This window comes from Nicotiana attenuata, chromosome 11, assembly GCF_001879085.1.
Source record: "Nicotiana attenuata strain UT chromosome 11, NIATTr2, whole genome shotgun sequence".
Classification (NCBI taxonomy): domain Eukaryota; kingdom Viridiplantae; phylum Streptophyta; class Magnoliopsida; order Solanales; family Solanaceae; genus Nicotiana; species Nicotiana attenuata.
In genome coordinates this window covers 19762662-19781274 of record NC_031999.1, presented here as the reverse complement: position 1 = coordinate 19781274, position 18613 = coordinate 19762662, and the positions used below count along the sequence as shown (strand labels likewise).

At 41.4% G+C, this 18613-nt stretch overlaps 1 long non-coding RNA gene across 1 annotated transcript; it reads left to right on the top strand.

Annotated features, from left to right (window-relative positions):
- LOC109234996 lies at positions 16552-18263 on the top strand. The gene is made up of 3 exons (XR_002069287.1): positions 16552-16722; positions 17084-17145; positions 17925-18263. It is a non-coding gene; the product is annotated as an uncharacterized LOC109234996 (long non-coding RNA).

The window sequence follows — 18613 nt, the reverse complement described above, 5'->3', positions numbered from 1 at the left end:
GGTTTGAAACCCCGGATTTGCACAACGTAGTGCTATACTGAGGCGAAACACGCGCTTCATGACGAGCGCGGGGTTGTTTACTATTGGGGATTGTGACTTGGTCAGTCCCGATTGATATTTTTACCGCGTATTTGACTGAAATGTATTGTTATCAACATGATTTGGGCCTATTGCCATATTTTGGGCTTCATGCCGACTACTTGAATCCTTCGTGGATTTTTATCACTGTTTCCTCACTATTTTGATATACTACTTGAACTCAGTCCTGTTGATTATACTGTTTTACAAACTCGGCTGCTTTAATTGAACTTTGAGACTTAAATGATACTTCCACTGTTGTTTGGGCCGAGCACTACTATTTTATTGATGCCTGAGGGGCTTATGATATTTTCTGGACTGAGTGAGGCCGAGGGCCATATGTGAGGAGGCTTTCAGGCCTTGTGAGTGATGTGAGGAGGCTTTAAGGCCTTGTGAGTGATGTGAGGAGGCTTTCAGGCCTTATGAGTGATGTGAGAAGGCTTTCAGGCCTTATGTTGATATAGTGCTTGGGCCGTAAGGGGCCCCTCCGGAGTCTGCACACCCACAGTGAGCGCGGGTACCCATATGATCTGAGAGTGAGCTCGAGGGGCTGATATTATGCTGAGTGACTGATACTGAGCCCGAGGGGCTGATACTCTTCTGAGCGATTGATACTGGGCCCGAGGGGCAGATTTCTACTCACTATTTACCTGTTGTTTTATCTGATTCACCTGTTTTTAAAAAAAAGGAGATTTCACTTGACCTTTACTGTTTTACGGCTTTAAGTGATTTACTGCCTGATATAGAATTGCCTTGTGCACTTATTTGTTTTCTTGCCTTCGGTTATTATTTATTATTATTACTCACTGGGTCGGAGTACTCATATTACTCCCTGCACCATCTGTGCAGATTCAGGCATAGTAGAGTCCGCTCCTGAGCACTGATTCCTTCCAGACCAGGCAGCGAGTTGGAGTTACGAGGTAGCTGTTGACGTCCGCAGCCCCTTGTCTCCCATATTTTACATCATTTATGTTTTCTTCAGAATATTGTATCGGATATTACTCTTTGTAGACTTATAGCAAACTCTGTAGTAGCTTATGACTTGTGACACCCCGGTTTAGGCTGTGTCGGGATGGTTTCCCTTGTTATTATCGCTGATTACGCATTATTGACTATATTAAGCATGTGTTAGAATTGTTAATATTAATTAATTTCTTTAAAAGAGGTGTTTGCGTTGTTCTAGCTGGCCTTGTCTTCACGAGAGGCGCCATCACGTCCGGGTTGGGAATTGGGTCGTGACAAGTTGGTATCAGAGCCTAGGTTACTAGGTCTCACGAGTCATGAGCTGGTTTAGTAGAGTCTCGCGGATCAGTACGGAGACGTCTGTACTTATCCTCGAGAGGCTGCAGAACCTTTAGGAAAATTCCACATTCTTGAAATTTCTGTCGTGCGAACTTGTTGATCCGAGTACTAAACTTCTCTTTATTCGATTCTCTCATAGATGGCGAGGACACGAACTACAGGACGAGGTGGACGACTACCAGTACCACCCACTGAGACCATCGGAGGCCGTGGACGCGGTCGTGGTCGCGGCAGAGGCAGAGCAGCAGGGGCAGCACTTGCTGATCCCCTAGTTGCCCCAGCTCAGGATCGGGCTCCAGCCACACTAGTTCAGGCACCAGCTGTGCCCATCGTGATTCCTGGCCTTCAGGAGACTTTGGCTCAATATTGATAGTTTGCACTGGCCTGGCTCAGGTCGTTTCAGCCACCACAGCAGCAGCTACTTCGCAGGCTGGGGGAGGCAATCAGACCCCCGCTGCTCGCACACCTGAGCAGGTAGTACAGGGATTACAGACTCCAGAGGCACCTCCAGCCCAGCCAGTTGCACCAGTGCAGGAGTTCAGGGTTCCAGCTATGCCCGAGGATGAGCAGTGTCGTCTTGAGAGGTTTGGTAGACTCCAGCCTCTGACATTCAGTGGTACTGAGGGCGAGGATGCCCAAGGTTTTCTTGACAGATGTTAGCGGATGCTCCGTACAGCAGGGATTCTCGAGTCTAGTGGTGTGGCTTTTACCACTCAGTTTACTGGGGCTGCCTTTACTTGGTGGGAGGCGTATGAGAGGCGTAGGCCGGCTGGTGCAGCACCTTTGACTTGGCAGGAGTTCTCCACTCTCTTCATGGAGAAGTATGTACCGCAGTCCCGCAGAGAGGAGCTGCGCAGGCAGTTTGAGTGGTTACGGCAGGGAGATATGACTGTGTCTCAGTATGAGATGAGGTTTTCAGAGTTGGCTCGTCATGCCGTCTGGATGGTTCCGTCGGATCGTGAGCGGATCAGGAGATTTGTTGATGGCCTTAACTACCATCTCCGTGTTCTTATGACTAGAGAGAGAGTATTGGGTGCTTCATTCAAGGAGGTGGTTGATATAGCTTGAGAGATTGAGGCGGTTCGCCGTCAGGATCGAGAGGAGAGGGAGGCCAAGAGGCCTCGAGATTCTGGCAGTTTCAGTGGCGCTCCTTTGAGGGGCCAGTTCCAGCATGGTAGGGGTCGTTCTTTCAGGCCCGCTCAGTCGGCTCGCCCCGAGTATCGTGGTGCATCTTCAGGTCGTGGTTATCATGGTTCTCAGCAGAGTCAGCCTTCACTCAGTGCTCTCCCAGCACAGAGTTCATCTCGTGCCCCGTCTGCTCAGGGTTCTTCTAGGCCGAGTTCGTCAGCTAGTCACTCCGGCTCGAGGGGTTCCCATCAGTCCCATTCTCCAGCACCTGGGAGTTGTTATGAGTGCGGAGAGTTTGGACATATGTGGAGGCAGTGTCCTCATCGTGCTGCTAGCTCATCTCAGCAGAGGGGTCAGCCCTTATCTTCCGGTCCAGTTTCTTCAGCACCCGCCCCGTCAGCTAGGGGTGAGAGTCAGGCAGCCAGGGGTCACCCCAGAGGTGGAGGTCGGTCAGGCGGTGGTCAGGCTCGTTTTTATGCTCTTCAAGGTAGGACAGATGCCATTGCTTCAGATGTCGTCATTACAGGTATTATCTCAGTCTGCCACAGAGATGCCTCAGTCTTATTTGATCCCGGTTCCACCTATTCTTATGTGTCCTCATATTTTGCTCATCATTTGGGTACGTCCCGAGGGTGTCTTGCTTTACCTGTTCATGTATCTACCCCGATGGGCGATACTATTGTTGTAGACCATGTGTACCGGTCATGTTTGGTGACTATTGGGGGTCTGGAGACCCGAGTTGATCTGTTTCTATTGAGCATGGTGGATTTTGATGTCATTTTGGGCATGGACTGGTTATCTCCGTGTCACGCTATTATAGATTGTCATGCTAAGACAGTCACTTTGGCTATACCGGGTGTACCGAGGATCGAGTGGCGTGGTGTGACTGATCATGTTTCCAGTAGAGTGATTTCATTCCTAAAGGTCCAGCGTATGGTTGGGAAGGGTTGCTTTTCATATTTGGCATTCGTGAGGGATGTTGGGGCAGAGACTCCTAGCATTGATTCTGTTCCACTTGTGAGGAAGTTTCCCGATGTTTTCCCTGCAGACCTGCCGGGCATGCCCCCGGACAGAGATATTGATTTTGGTATTGACCTAGTGTCGGGCACTCAGCCCATTTCCATTCCACCATATCGTATGGCACCAACGGAGTTGAAAGAATTGAAGGATCAACTTCAGGAACTCCTAGATAAGGGGTTCATTCGGCCTAGTGTGTCACCGTGGGGTGCATCGGTTCTGTTTGTGAAGAAGAAGGATGGCACCATGAGAATGTGCATTGACTACAAGCAATTGAACAAAGTAACAGTGAAGAACAAGTGTCCCTTGCCTCGCATTGATGATTTGTTCGACCAGCTTCAGGGAGCGAGGGTGTTCTCCAAGATTGATCTTCGTTCGGGCTATCACCAGTTGAAGATCAGGGATTCAGACATTATTAAGACTGCTTTCAGGACTAGATATGGGCACTATGAGTTTCTTGTTATGTCTTTTGGGCTGACCAATGCCCCAGCAACGTTCATGCATTTGATGAACAGTGTATTTCGGCCTTATCTGGATTTGTTCATTATTGTTTTTATTGATGATATTCTGGTGTACTCGCGTAGTCAGGAGGAGCACGCGTAGCATTTGCGAGTTGTATTGCAGAGATTGAGAGAGGAGAAGCTTTATGCAAAGTTCTCCAAGTGTGAGTTTTGGCTCAGTTCAGTGGCTTTCTTGGGGCACGTGGTGTCCAGCGAGGGTATTCAGGTCGACCCGAAGAAGATAGAGGCGGTGCAGAGTTGGCCTAGACCAACCTCAGCTGCAGAGATTCGTAGTTTCCTTGGTTTGGCAGGTTATTATCGCCGGGTTATTCAGGGATTTTCCTCTATTGCATCGCCCTTTACCAAGTTGACTCAGAAGGGTGCTCCATTTGTATGGTCGGACGAGTGCGGGGAGAGCTTTCAGAAGCTCAAGACAGCTTTGACCACAGCTCCGGTATTGGTTTTGCCATCAGCTTCAGGTTCTTATACTGTCTATTGTGATGCTTCGAGAGTTAGGATTGGATGTGTATTGATGTAGGAGGGTAGATTTATTGCTTATGATTCTCTTCAGTTGAAGCCCACGAGAAGAACTACCCTGTACATGATTTGGAGTTGGCTGCAATAGTTCATGCTTTTAAGATTTGGAGGCACTACTTGTATGGCGTATCTTGTGAGGTATTCACCGATCATCGCAGTCTTCAGCATTTCTTCAAGCAAAAGGATCTTAATTTGAGGCGGCGGAGGTGGCTAGAGTTACTTAAGAATTATTGTCACGACCCAAACCGAAGGGCCGCGACGGGCACCCGGTGCCTTACTCAACCGAGTACCAACGTAACATATCTTTCTTATCATACTATCATGGGTAAATGAGCTAGAAAACCCTTCATGAGATAACAAGAATAAAACATAAGGAATACTTAACGTATGATGACCCAGTATGATATACAAACTTATACATGTGACATACGGGCCTATAAGGCCGACATGACCATTTGTAAACTCAAAACATAGGCCAACAAGGCCATACAAGTATCCANAGGATTTGAGGCAGCACTATTGGTGGAGAAGAATGAAGAAAGATATTGTAGGATTTGTGGCTCGATGTCTCAACTGTCAGAAAGATATTGTGAGTGGTCTTCCTCGGACTTTGAAGAAGTTCGATTCAATTTGGGTGATTGTGGATCGGCTGACCAAGTCCGCGCACTTCATTCCGGTATGTACTACCTATTCTTCGGAGCGGCTGGCAGGGATCTTTATCCGGGAGATTGTCCGATTGCATGGTGTTCCAGTCTCTATTATCTCAGATAGGGGTACTCAGTTTACTTCTCAGTTCTGGAAGACTTTTCAGCGAGAGTTGGGTACACAGGTGGAGTTGAGCACAACATTTCATCCACAGACGGACGGACAGTCCGAGCGTACTATTCAGATATTAGAAGACATGTTGCGTGCCTGTGTTATTGATTTTGGAGGTTCTTGGGATGGGTTTTTGCCGCTTGCAGAGTTTGCCTACAACAACAGTTATCAATCGAGCATTCAGATGGCTTTGTATGAGGCGTTGTGTGGGAGGCGGTGTAGATCTCCTGTTGGTTGGTTCGAGCCCGGCGAGGTTAGGCTATTGGGGACAGAGTTGGTTCAGGATGCCTTGGAGAAGGTGAAGCTGATTCAGGAGAGGCTTCGTACAGAACAGTCGCGTCAGAAGAGTTATGCGGACCGGAAAGTTCGAGAGGTGTCTTATATGGTTGGTGAGAAGGTCTTGCTGAAGGTTTCGCCCATGAAGGGTGTTATGCGGTTTGGAAAGAAAGGGAAGTTGAGTCCGCGGTTTATTGGGCCTTCTGAGGTACTTAGGAGGATTGGGGAGGTGGCTTATGAGCTTGCCTTGCCACCCAGCTTGTTAGGCGTGCATCCAGTATTTCATGTTTCTATGTTCCGAAAGTATGTTGGGGACCCGTCCCATGTATTGGACTTCAGCACAGTTCAGTTGGATGATGATTTGACTTATGATGTAGAGCCAACAACCATTTTGGATCGTCAGGTTCGAAAGTTGAGGTCAAAGGATGTTGCTTCAGTGAAAGTACGATGGAGAGGTCGGCCCGTGGAGGAGGCTACTTGGGAGACCGAGCGGGAGATGCGGAGCAGATACCCTCACCTGTTTGAGGCTTCAGGTATGTTTCTTGACCCGCTCGAGGACGAGCGTTTGTTTTAGTTGGGGAGGATGTGACGACCCGACCCGTCGTCACGTGAGTTACCGCCCCGTTTCCCCCATTTCCTGCTTCTTTATGCTTCATTATAAGAGTCTTGTGTGAACCATTTGATTTGGATTGGATTTAGAAGGAAATGAGACACTTAGTCTCTTTAAGGAAGGTTTGGTTTGGAAAAGTCATTCGGATGTTGACTGATGAGTTAGAGGGCTCGGATGTGATTTCCGGTGATTCGGTTAGCTCCGGGAGATGATTTGTGACTTAGGAGCGTGATCGGAAGTAATTTTGGAGGTCCGGTGTAGAATTAGGCTTGAATTGGCGAAGTTAGTATTTTGGCGAATTCCGGTTGATATGTGAGATTTTGATCCGAGGGTCGAAATGGATTCGAGAGTTGCTGTAGCTTCGTTAGGTGATTTGGGATGTGTGTGCAAAATTTCAGGTCATTCGGAGGTGTTTTGGTCAGGTTTTTGATCAAATGTGTGTTTTGGAAGTTTTAGAAGAATTTAGGCTTGAATCCGATGTAATTTGATAGTTTTGGTATTGGTGGAGGTGTTTTGATGATTTGAGAAAGTTTGAATGATGTTTTAGGATGGATTGGCACTTTTGGTTGAGGTCCCGGGGGGCCTCGGGGTGATTTCGGATGGCCATCGGGATGAATTTTAGACTTTTGTCATTGCTGATATTTGCTGGTTCTGGTATTTCCGCATCTGCAGAAAAGGGACCGCAGATGCGGTTCCGCAGATGCGGAAAGGGAGTCGCAGGTGCGAGTTTCTTGAGGAGTTAGTTTTTCCTAGATGCGGGCTTGGAGCCACATCTGCGGTGTCGCAGATGCGGCGATGGAACCGCAGAAGCGGACATGGGCCATTGGGATTTTCCGCAGAAGCGGGCAGGTGTCCGCAGAAGCGGATTTAGACCGCAGAAGCGGTTCTGAGCAAATAGTAAAGCTCCGCAAAAGTAGAAACCGCAGAAGCGGTTAGAGGATTGCAGGAGCGAAAATGTCTGGACAGAAAGGGTTTTAAAAGTTTCATTTTGTTCCGCGAGCTAAGGCATTTTTCCACCATTTTTGAACATCCTTGAGAGCTTTTGGACGAGAATTGAAGGGGATTTCGACTGGGATTGATTGGAGGTGAGTTCTATGACCTAAATACATGATTTATCAACCTAGAAATTCATGAAAATTCATCAAAAAGGGGGAAGAACTAGGGCTTGAGTTTTGGTATTTCAAATTGGGTTTTGATGGGTCATTTGAACTCGGATTTGGGAGTTCTTGATATGTATAGACTCGTGGCGAGATAAGGAATCCGTTGATGTAAAATTTGCTGGAATTCGAGAAGTGGGACCGGGGCTCGGGTTTTACAAATTTCGTAATTTTCGATGTTTTTCAATTCTTTTCGATTGGGTTATGTTCCCTTAGCCTATTGTGATGTATTCGTTGTGGTTTTGATCAGATTCGACGCGCGAGGAGACCGATTTGAGAGGCAAGGGCATAGCGAGCTAGGATTTTGGCCGGCTTGAGGTGAGTAATGATAGTAAATGATATCCTGAGCGTTTGAAACCCCTGATTTGCACAACGCAGTGCTATACTGAGGCGAAACACGCGCTTCATGACGAGCGCGGGGTTGTTTACTACTGGGGATTGTGACTTGGTCCGTCCCGATTGATATTTTTACCGCGTATTTGACTGAAATCTATTTGTTATCAACTTGATTTGGGCCTATTGCCATATTTTGGGCTTCATGCCGACTACTTGAATCCTTCGTGGATTTTTATCACTGTTTCCTCACTATTTTGATATACTACTTGAACTCAGTCCTGTTGATTATACTGTTTTACAAACTCAGCTGCTTTAGTTGAACTTTGAGACTTAAATGATATTTCCACTGTTGTTTGGGCGGAGCACTACTATTTTATTGATGCCTGAGGAGCTTATGATGTTTTCTGGACTGAGTGAGGCCGAGGGCCATATGTGAGGAGGCTTTCAGGCCTTGTGAGTGATGTGAGGAGGCTTTCAGGCCTTGTGAGTGATGTGAGGAGGCTTTTAGGCCTTGTGAGTGATGTGAGGAGGCTTTCAGGCATTATGAGTGATGTGAGAAGGCTTTCAGGCCTTATGTTGATATAGCGCTTGGGCCGTAAGGGGCCCCTCCGGAGTCTGCACACCCACAGTGAGCGCGGGTACCCATATGATCTGAGAGTGAGCCCGAGGGGCTGATATTATGCTGAGTGACTGATACTGAGCCCGAGGGGCTGATACTGTTCTGAGCGATTGATACTGGGCCCGAGGGGCAGATTTCTACTCACTATTTACCTGTTGTTTTATCTGATTTACCTGTTTTTTTTAAAAAAAAGGAGATTTCACTTGACCTTTACTGTTTTACGGCTTTAAGTGATTTACTGCCTGATATAGAATTGCCTTGTGCACTTATGTGTTTTCTTGCCTTCGGTTATTATTCATTATTATTACTCACTGGGTCGGAGTACTCACATTACTCCCTGCACCATCTGTGCAGATTCAGGCATAGCAGAGTCCGCTCCTGAGCACTGATTCCTTCCAGACCAGGCAGCGAGTTGGAGTTACGAGGTAGCTGTTGACGTCCGCAGCCCCTTGTCTCCCCTATCTTACATCATTTATGTTTTCTTCAGACTATTGTATCGGATATTACTCTTTGTAGACTTATAGCAAACTCTGTAGTAGCTCATGACTTGTGACACCCTGGTTTGGGCTGTGTCGGGATGGTTTCCCTTGTTATTATCGATGATTCCGAATTATTGACTATATTAAGCATGTGTTAGAATTGTTAATATTAATTAATTTATTTAAAAGAGGTGTTTGCGTTGTTCTGGCTGGCCTTGTCTTCACGAGAGGCGTCATCACGACCGGGTTGGGAATTGGGTCGTGACATCCTCCCTCAATCTCTGCAACTCAACTCTCAAATGCTCCGCGTGCTCCTCCTGACTACGCGAGTATACCAGAATATCATCAACAAAAACATTCATAAACGAGTCGAGATAAGGCCGAAACACGCTTTTCATCAAATGCACGAATGCTGCTGGGGCATTAGTCAGCCCAAATGACATCACAAGGAACTCATAATGACCATATCGGGTCCTGAAAGCAGTCTTAAGAATATCCGAGTCCCTGATCTTCAACTGGTGATACCCTGACCGGAGATCAATCTTGGAGAACACTCTCGCTCCCTAAAGTTGTTCAAATAAATCATCAATACGAGGCAAAGGATACTTGTTCTTGATTGTAACTTTGTTCAACTGCCTATAATCAATGCACATCCTCATTGTGCCATCCTTCTTTTTCAGAAACAGAACAGGCGCACCCCAAGGCGACACACTAGGCCGAATAAATCCCTTATCAAGGAGTTCCTAAAGTTGCTCCTCAACTCCGCCGGTGCCATACGATACGGTGGAATAGAAATAGGCTGAGTTCCCGGCAATAAATCAATACCAAAGTCAATATCCCTGTCCGGTGGCATGCCCGGCAGGTCTGCAGGAAACACATCGGGAAAACCCCTCACTATCGGAACAGAATCAATACTAGGAGCCTCTGCACTGACATCCCTCACAAAAGCTAAGTATGAGAGACAACCTTTCCCAACCTGTAAGACGCCGTATGTAAAATAAGGGCATAATTATTCTTTATTAGAACTTAACTGAAAAAGACAAAAGAGAAAAAAATAAGATAAATAAACAAGTAATGAAATAATAAAATCTAGGTGGGTCAAAGCCCACCAAAAGTGGAGAGGCGTAACTGGAAACTAGAAAGGAGTATTGAGTGCTTTTTCTTTTAGGATTTTAATACAATAAAAAAAGAAAGATTTGGGGGAAACGGGAACCAGCCTTGCGCATCTAAAACAGAAGCTATACAAGTGGGGAAAAAGGGACACGGAAGAGGAACAAAGGATAAGAAGAAGAAAGAGGCTGGAAGCAAACTTCGAAAATTTTAAATACGTACTGGCTCTTACGGGTAATACTCGAACTTTTCATATGAGTTCTTTTTTTCTGGTAACTTTTTAAATCTCGTTTCCGTTTGAATGATTCCACAAGATATAGAAAACTAATAATCAATAAGAAATATTATGGGCAGCAATGATATTTTAAATTGCGTCTGATTCCTATGTCCAGGAAAAAGAACTTTCCGTCTTCTTTAATATTATAGAAAATAAACTATATGAACATTTTTTAAGAAGATACTGGACTAGTTTAGGTTATTTGAGAATTAAACAAGATATCCTGAGAACAAGGAAAGAATTAAGTTCAACAAAATTTAACCGACTATACTGGTGCTCGTGGAGTTAATACATAAACTGATTTTGTAACGATATAGGTAGTTGAAGAAGTCGAACGAAGTGCTCGCAACGATAAGTTTGATATTTCTGCACGAGTACTGTGAGTAGTAATCTTACCGCAATTTGTGTTTTCATAACTTGCATGATTTACACATGATTTTTTAATACGAATATGTTACCGATTATTTTGAGTTGCATGTGGGAAAAGTTTTTTACTCGATATGATACCGAAATAGTTATTTGAGATGAATACCGTGGTTTTAAATATTTTTGTTGTCACTAGATCTGCTTTACCGTTACTTGAATTTACTGTTATCGAAAGGAAATTATATGATTTGATAAGAACCGAAATGCCCTATATTGTTTTAAAATAGTTTCTACGAGTATATATACGGATTACAGAGACAAGTATAAATGGGAGTAGACATTGAAGGATCCCGTAGCTAACGGCGGGTTCGCTAGACATGGTGCACCTTGTAATTACCGATTACCGTTATAGCCCTCGCTAGTGGGAAGGTAGAACTAGCATACCGTTACCGATTTCCCTCGAGTAGGGACTACCGTTATATTTGACTTCTTGCGAAGAAGTTCACAGTTATACCGATTACATGATCCGTTCATTGAAACCTCCCAAATATGAATATTGATATTATACAGTGGTTACCGAGCTTATTACGGAATTGTCAATCGTATTATACTACAAGAAAAACATCATGAGACTGAAAATTATTTATTATAGTTTCTGAAAGGGGCATTTTTATGATAATTTCTATTTAATATACTAGCATATTTTCTGACTTGTCCCCAATAAAAACGGTTGTGGTTAAGTGTTATTACTCACTGAGCTAGCGACTCATTCCCCGCTAATTTTTTTTACAAAGACAACAGTTGACACAGGCGAGTGTTTCGTTAATTAGAGTGCACAGGTTGAGAATTCTTGGTGAGCCTCGCACTTGTTCGCGTGGGCGGAGATTTTTATCAATTGTTATTGGTCTTTTCTTTGAATTCTTAGAGTCGCTCCATAGTCATTCTTTTAGTGTCATGAGTATTATTTTGCTATTAGTCTTATGTTGAGTATCGTTCTTTAGTATCAAAGTTGGAGATAATTAGTATTTCTGGTTGTTAGTGGGTTGATTAGTAATGGTGGAGACTTCTGTTTTGATAAATTGATAAGTTGTCAATTGTTTGGTATGATATTAGGATGTTTGGTTGCTGATTGAGACATGGAAATTTTTGGTATAGTCCAAAAACAGGGGAAACTCTGTCCGATTTTCTGTAAAATACCGTTGAGGCTTACTTGGGGGCACTTGCTCCTAGGTGCCGGTCATGATCCTCAATTGGGTCGTGACAAAGTTTGTATCAGAGCCCTAGGTTATTCTTGTGACTAATGGAGCACATATCGGTAGTAGAATCTCAATTATGGTTATATAGCCGGCCATTCCCATAATCGTGATTCTGCGAGGGCATGATAGGATGTGTCTTTCTCTCTTTCTTTCTTATTCTTCCGTACGTGTGTGGCGATTAGGGTCAAATAACTGAATCTGTCATCGCTATCCTTTTCTTGTATTACTCAGATCAATCACCCGATAATAGAATTTGGCTAGAGGTTCAATGACATCAAATTTTGCCACTAGATAGGAAATCATCTCCTAACTTCGAAAAGTGACAAAAGTAGTAGACAAGGCCAATGAAAGGCCTGTTTTTCCACAATGAGAGTCTTACCGCTAAGATGTGTAATAGAGTCTATTCTTGAAATTAGTACGAGTTCACCACTATAGCATCAGGAGAGTGCCATTACAAAAAGTAATTACCTTCATGCAAGGTAAATGGAGTTCTCGATGGATACATATATATTGGACAGACAAGAGAAGAATGATCAACAACAAAGGGCTCTAGAAGCCTCATGCATTTAGACTAAGTGAGGAACCAAGATATTTCTCTAATAGAGTTCCTAAAATTGAAGCCACTAAGTTTACCATTTTCTGATAATGTAGAGGATCCTCAAAGGTTCTTGAAGAAATACTTAAAGTATTATGAGTTCTATAATATTCCAGTGAGAGACCTATTGATCTAGCAACTTATCGACTGGAGTATATGACGAATATATAGAATGGAACCATATTGTTAGGGACGCGGTTAGGAGTGACACAAATGACTTAGAAATAAGTTTAGTAAACTTTTAATGATTCTTTCCTTCTCGATAATCGAAAGCGCAAACCTGATAGGTACTTAAAAAATTAATTCAGATGATGGATGTACTGACATGTAACACCAGGCTTTATTAACTGGCTAAATACGTGATGCCTTAGGTTTAGAGTCTTGTCTAATGGTTGGTTAACCGTTTAAAAAGGCAATACTCTCACATACAAAGACCCTGACCTATATGTGGAAGTTGAACTTGCAAAAAAAAATAATAATTTAAGAACTGGATGTGATTGTCATGCAACTAAGAATTCATTTAAGAAGGTAGAGACTAGAAAAAAGTATGAATTTATTTTCTTATATGGGACGAAGAGTTAGATAAATAACGTCTTGAGATATTATGAGATCCTTTATTAGTTGCCACTTTTATGGAAGAATCTCGTACAGTTGAAACTTTGTATTAAGCTTATCAGATTCAAGTTCAGAGAGAGGATACCATATCTAGCCAAATTGTACTTGACCTTGTGGATTTTGACGTGCTTATATGTATGATTGGTTATCATCTTACCACATTATATTTTATTATCATGCGAAGATAGTTAGAATGACATATCTAGTAAACCTAATTTTAAAAAAAAAATTAAAATAAACAGAAGTAATTATATCCTAGTGATAGTCGAGGTTATATCATTTAAGAAGGCTCTATAATTATTGAATAAGAGTGGTTATGGTCTTGTAACTTCCGTAAAGGGATCCAAGAGATGTGAAACTTAATTTGAAAAATAAAAGTATTAATAGTGAGAGAATTCTTTGATGTATTTCTAAGGATTTACTAGTACTAACCCGAGTACGAGAAATAAATTTTTAATTGACGTGGCACTAGACACAACTTATATCAATACCTCCATATTTTATTGAACTAGTGAAGCAAAGAGAACTAAATAAAGAGTTACATGACCTACTGACAAGGATTTTATCAGATCGAATATATCACTTTGGGGTGCACTGATATTTTTTTGTAAAAAAAAATAAAAAAAAGGATAGGCAGATCTTTTAGAATGTGCATCTACTACATGCAATTAAAATAAGGTGGCAATGCGCAAAAAAAAAAGAAGAAGAAGAAGAAAAATATCTTTCTCATATAGATGGCCTATTTCATAGTTAAAGGGAGTTACCACTTCCAGGAAAAAAAAAATTGATCCTCGGTCCTGTTATCACCAGTTAGAATTAGAGACGAAGATATTCCTTAGACGACTTTCAAACGAGCACTAGGAGTTTCTTGTATTGGCCAATAATTCAGCTTCATTCATGGATTTAATAAATAGGTTGTTAAAGGCGATTCTCCCTATATTTGTTGTTGTGCTTATTGATGATGTTCTGGTATATTCTTGTCGCCGGAAAGTGCATGAGGTTCACCTGAGGAATATGTTGCAAACACTGCACGAATATCGACTTAATGATAAGTTCTTTAATTGTGAATCTTGGCTAGATTTGGTATTCTTAGGGCACATGGTATCTAAGAATGAAAACATGGTAGATTCTGAGAAGATAGAAGTAGTTCATATATGGCCGAGACCCATTTCTCTTACATAGATTGAATTTTTTTGGCTTGACAGGCTACTACAGGTATTTGTGTAGGATTTCTCTAGAATAGCACCACTACTCACCAAGTTAATATGGAAAATTGCTAAATTTCAATGGATGGAGGAGTAAATGATGAGATTCCAGAAACTCAGGCATGTTTGACAACCACACCAATGTTAGCCTCATGATAATAGGCTCTAGAGGAATCATGGTGTTCTATGATGCTTCTAGGGTAGAATTAGGATATTTTCTCATGCATAATGGTTGTGTGATAACTTATGCTTCAAGGAAATTAAAGAAGTTCAAGTCGAATTATGCCACTCAGGATCCGGAGATGGTCACACTGTAGGGCATTATTTATACGAAGAAACCTATGAGATTTATACATAGCACAAGAGCTTGAAGTACATTTAAAACCAGCATAGAGATAAATATTTAGCAATGCTGATGGAGAGAACTACTAAAGATATAAATATACTATTTGGTATTTTTCGAGAAAGATAAATATTTTGGCTTATGCATTGAAAACAAAAACATGGGTAATTTGGCGCATATAGCTCCTGTAAAGATAGTTCTTGACAAAGATATGCATGACTAGAGGGTACATGTATAAGATTCAATGTGAAAAAAAAAATTCAAAGGCATTATTGGATATTGGTCAACCCTGATATAGTGTGCATAAAGTCTAGTCAATACGAGGGTGAGTGATTTTACAAACACTAAGATGACGTCCTAGCTGGTAAACTCAAGGATATAACTCCTGGCAATGATGGTGTTCTTTTTCTTTTCGATTAGGTAATAGATCATGTGTAGCACATGTAGATGGGTTGAGACGGGTTATAGACTCTTGATGAAGCCCAAGACTTTTGATACACGAATATGCACCATAACCTGAAGCAATTATAGTGGTGGGAAGGGAAAAAAAATTATTAGCTTTATTTCTAGTTATTTAACTTGTGAGCAGGACAAGGTTGAACATCCATGGCCCTCTGGTTTAGTACAAGAACTAGAGATCTCAAAGTAGAAACGGGAAAGAGTTACCATGTATTTTGTGACGGTACTACCTTGAATGCTTATAGGTCATGAAATTGTGTGGGTAATTGTAGATCGGCTTATCAAACTAGCATTCTTTTTATCGATCAAAACTACATATAGTGGGGCAAGATATGCGTAAATATACATGAAAGAAATTTCTAACTTCACACGAGATTTCCGTGTTCATCATCACTAGCAAGGATCACAATTCACCTTACACTTTTGAAAATCTTTTCAAGAAGTATCGAGTACACGATTAGGTCTTAGTATTTCATTTCATCTATAGTCAAACGGGCAGTCCGCGTACTATACAAATCTTGGAGGACATGTTGAAGAGCTTGAATATTTGCTCTCGAAGGTAGTTGGGATGATTCTCAACCTTTAGCTGAACTTAACTATAATGATAACTTTAGGTTAGAGCATGGCATCGTATGAAACGTTGTGACGAATTCGCTCCCTTATTAGATGATTAAAAACAATGATGCTAATGTATTGGGTTCAGGCTTAGTAGTATAAGAAGCTATTGATAAGGCCCAGTTAATCAGATAGATATTACTTACATCACAAAGCAGACAAAAGTCTTACGCAGATAAGAGAAAAGAAAATAGACTTAGAATTTACAGCTAGAGACCGAGTGATCATACGAGTCTCCCTTGTGAAAGGTGTGATACAATTTGGAAAAATAGGAAAGATAAATCCAAGGTTTGTAAGATTATAAGAGATACTCGAAGGGGTGGGGTTATTTTTTTTTCTTTCTTTTCTATCTAGTGTTCTATATTTCTATTCCAAAAAAATTGTATATTGGACTCATCTCATGTGCTTGAAGCACCAATTACGCAACTTGATCAGAAATTAACTTATGACGAAGAGCCAATGATTAATGTTGATAGACAAGTAAGAAAACTACGATCGAAAGAAATTGTGATCCTGAAAGTATTATGGAGAAACCATACAATTGAAAAAGCTACAATGGAAGTGGAAGATACTATGCGAGTCAAGTATCTGCATTTATTTCAGTCTATAGGTATATACCTGTGCTAAATTCGGGGACCGAATTTCATAAAGTGTGGAGAATGTAATACCCCGTATGTAAAATAAGGGCATAATTATCCTTTATTAGAACTTAACTGAAAAAGACAAAAGTGAAAAAAATAAGATAAATAAACAAGTAATTAAATAATAAAATCTAGGTGGGTCAAAGCCCACCAAAAGAGGAGAGGCGTAACTAGAAACTAGAAAGGAGTTTTGAGTCCTTTTTCTTTTAGGATTTTAACACAATAAAAAAGAAAGATTTGGGGGAAATGGGAACCAGCCTTGCGCATCTAAAACAGAAGCTATACAAGTGGGGAAAAAGGGACGCAGAAGAGGAACAAAGGAGAAGAAGAAGAAAGAGGCTGGAAGCAAACTTCGAAAATTTTAAATATGTACTGGCTCTTACGGGTAATACTCGAACTTTTCATATGAGTTCTTTTCTTCTGGTAACTTTTTAAATCTCGTTTCCGTTTGAATGATTCCACAAGATATAGAAAACTAATAATCAATAAAAAATATTATGGGCAGCAATGATATTTTAGATTACGTCTGATTCCTATGTCCAGGAAAAAGAACTTTTGGTCTTCTTTAATATTATAGAAAAATAAACTATATGAACATTTTTTAAGAAGATACTGGACTAGTTTAGGTTATTTGGGAATTAAACAAGATATTCTGAGAACAAGGAAAGAATTAAGTTCAACAAAATTTAACCGACTATACTGGTGCTCGTGGAGTTAATACATAAACTGATTTTGTAACGATATAGGTAGTTGAAGAAGTCAAACGAAGTGCTCGCAACGATAAGTTTGATATTTCTGCACGAGTACTGTGAGTAGTAATCTTACCGCAATTTGTGTTTTCATAACTTGCATGATTTACACATGATTTTTTAATATGAATATGTTACCGATTATTTTGAGTTGCATGTGGGACAAGTCTTTTACTCGATATGATACCGAAATAGTTATTTGAGATGAATACCGTGGTTTTAAATATTTTCGTTGTCACTAGATCTGTTTTACCGTTACTTGAATTTACTGTTATCGAAAGGAAATTATATGATTTGATAAGAACCGAAATGCCCTATACTATTTTATAATAGTTTCTACGAGTATATATACGGATTACAGAGACAAATATAAATGGGAGTAGATATTGAAGGATCCCGTAGCTAACGGCGGGTTCGTTAGACCTGGTGCACCTTGTAATTACCAATTACCGTTATAGCCCTCGCTAGTGGGAAGGTAGAACTAGCATGCCGTTATCGATTTCCCTCGAGTAGGGACTACCGTTATATTTGACTTCTTGCGAAGAAGTCCACAGTTATACCGATTACATGATCCGTTCATTGAAACCTCCCAAATATGAATATTGATATTATACAGTGGTTACCGAGCTTATTACGGAATTGTCAATCGTATTATACTACAAGAAAAACATGATGAGACTGAAAATTGTTTATTATAGTTTCTGAAAGGGGCATTTTTATGATAATTTCTGTTTAATATACTAGCATATTTTCTGACTTGTCCCCAATAAAAACGATTGTGGTTAAGTGTTATTACTCACTGAGCTAGCGACTCATTCCCCGCTAATTTTTTTTACAGAGACATCAGTTGACGCAGGTGAGGGTTTTGTTAATTAGAGCGCACAAGTTGAGAATTCTTGGTGAGCCTCGCACTTGTTCGCGTGGGCGGAGATTTTTATCAATTGTTATGGTCTTTCCTTTAAATTCTTAGAGTCGCTCTATAGTCATTCTTTTAGTGTCATGAGTATTATTTTGCTATTAGTCTTATGTTGAGTATCGTTCTTTAGTATCAAAATTGGAGATAATTAGTGTTTCTGGTTGTTAGTGGGTTGATTAGTAATGGTGGAGACTTCGGTTTTGGCAAATTGATAAGTTGTCAATTGTTTGGTATGATATTAGGATGTTTGGTTGCTGATTGAGATAGGGAAATTTTTGGGATAGTCCAAAAATAGGGGAAACTCTGTCCGATTTTCTGTAAAATACCGTTGAGGCTTGTCACACCTCCTTTTTTTACACACTTACTCCGGAGGATAATGTATAAGGAATTTTTTCCATTTAAAGTGACATTATTCGAAATGGAATTATTTATTTATTTTTAGAGTCGCCACTTGGGATAGGACTGGCTTTTGGTGTGCCAAGTCACCGGTTTAACTTGAATCCCAAATCGAGAAAAATTTCGACTTCCGAGTTGGAGTCTGCGAACCAGAAATTCTGAATAAGGAATTCTGTTGACCCGAGGGAAGATGTTAGGCACCCCCGGATCCCGTG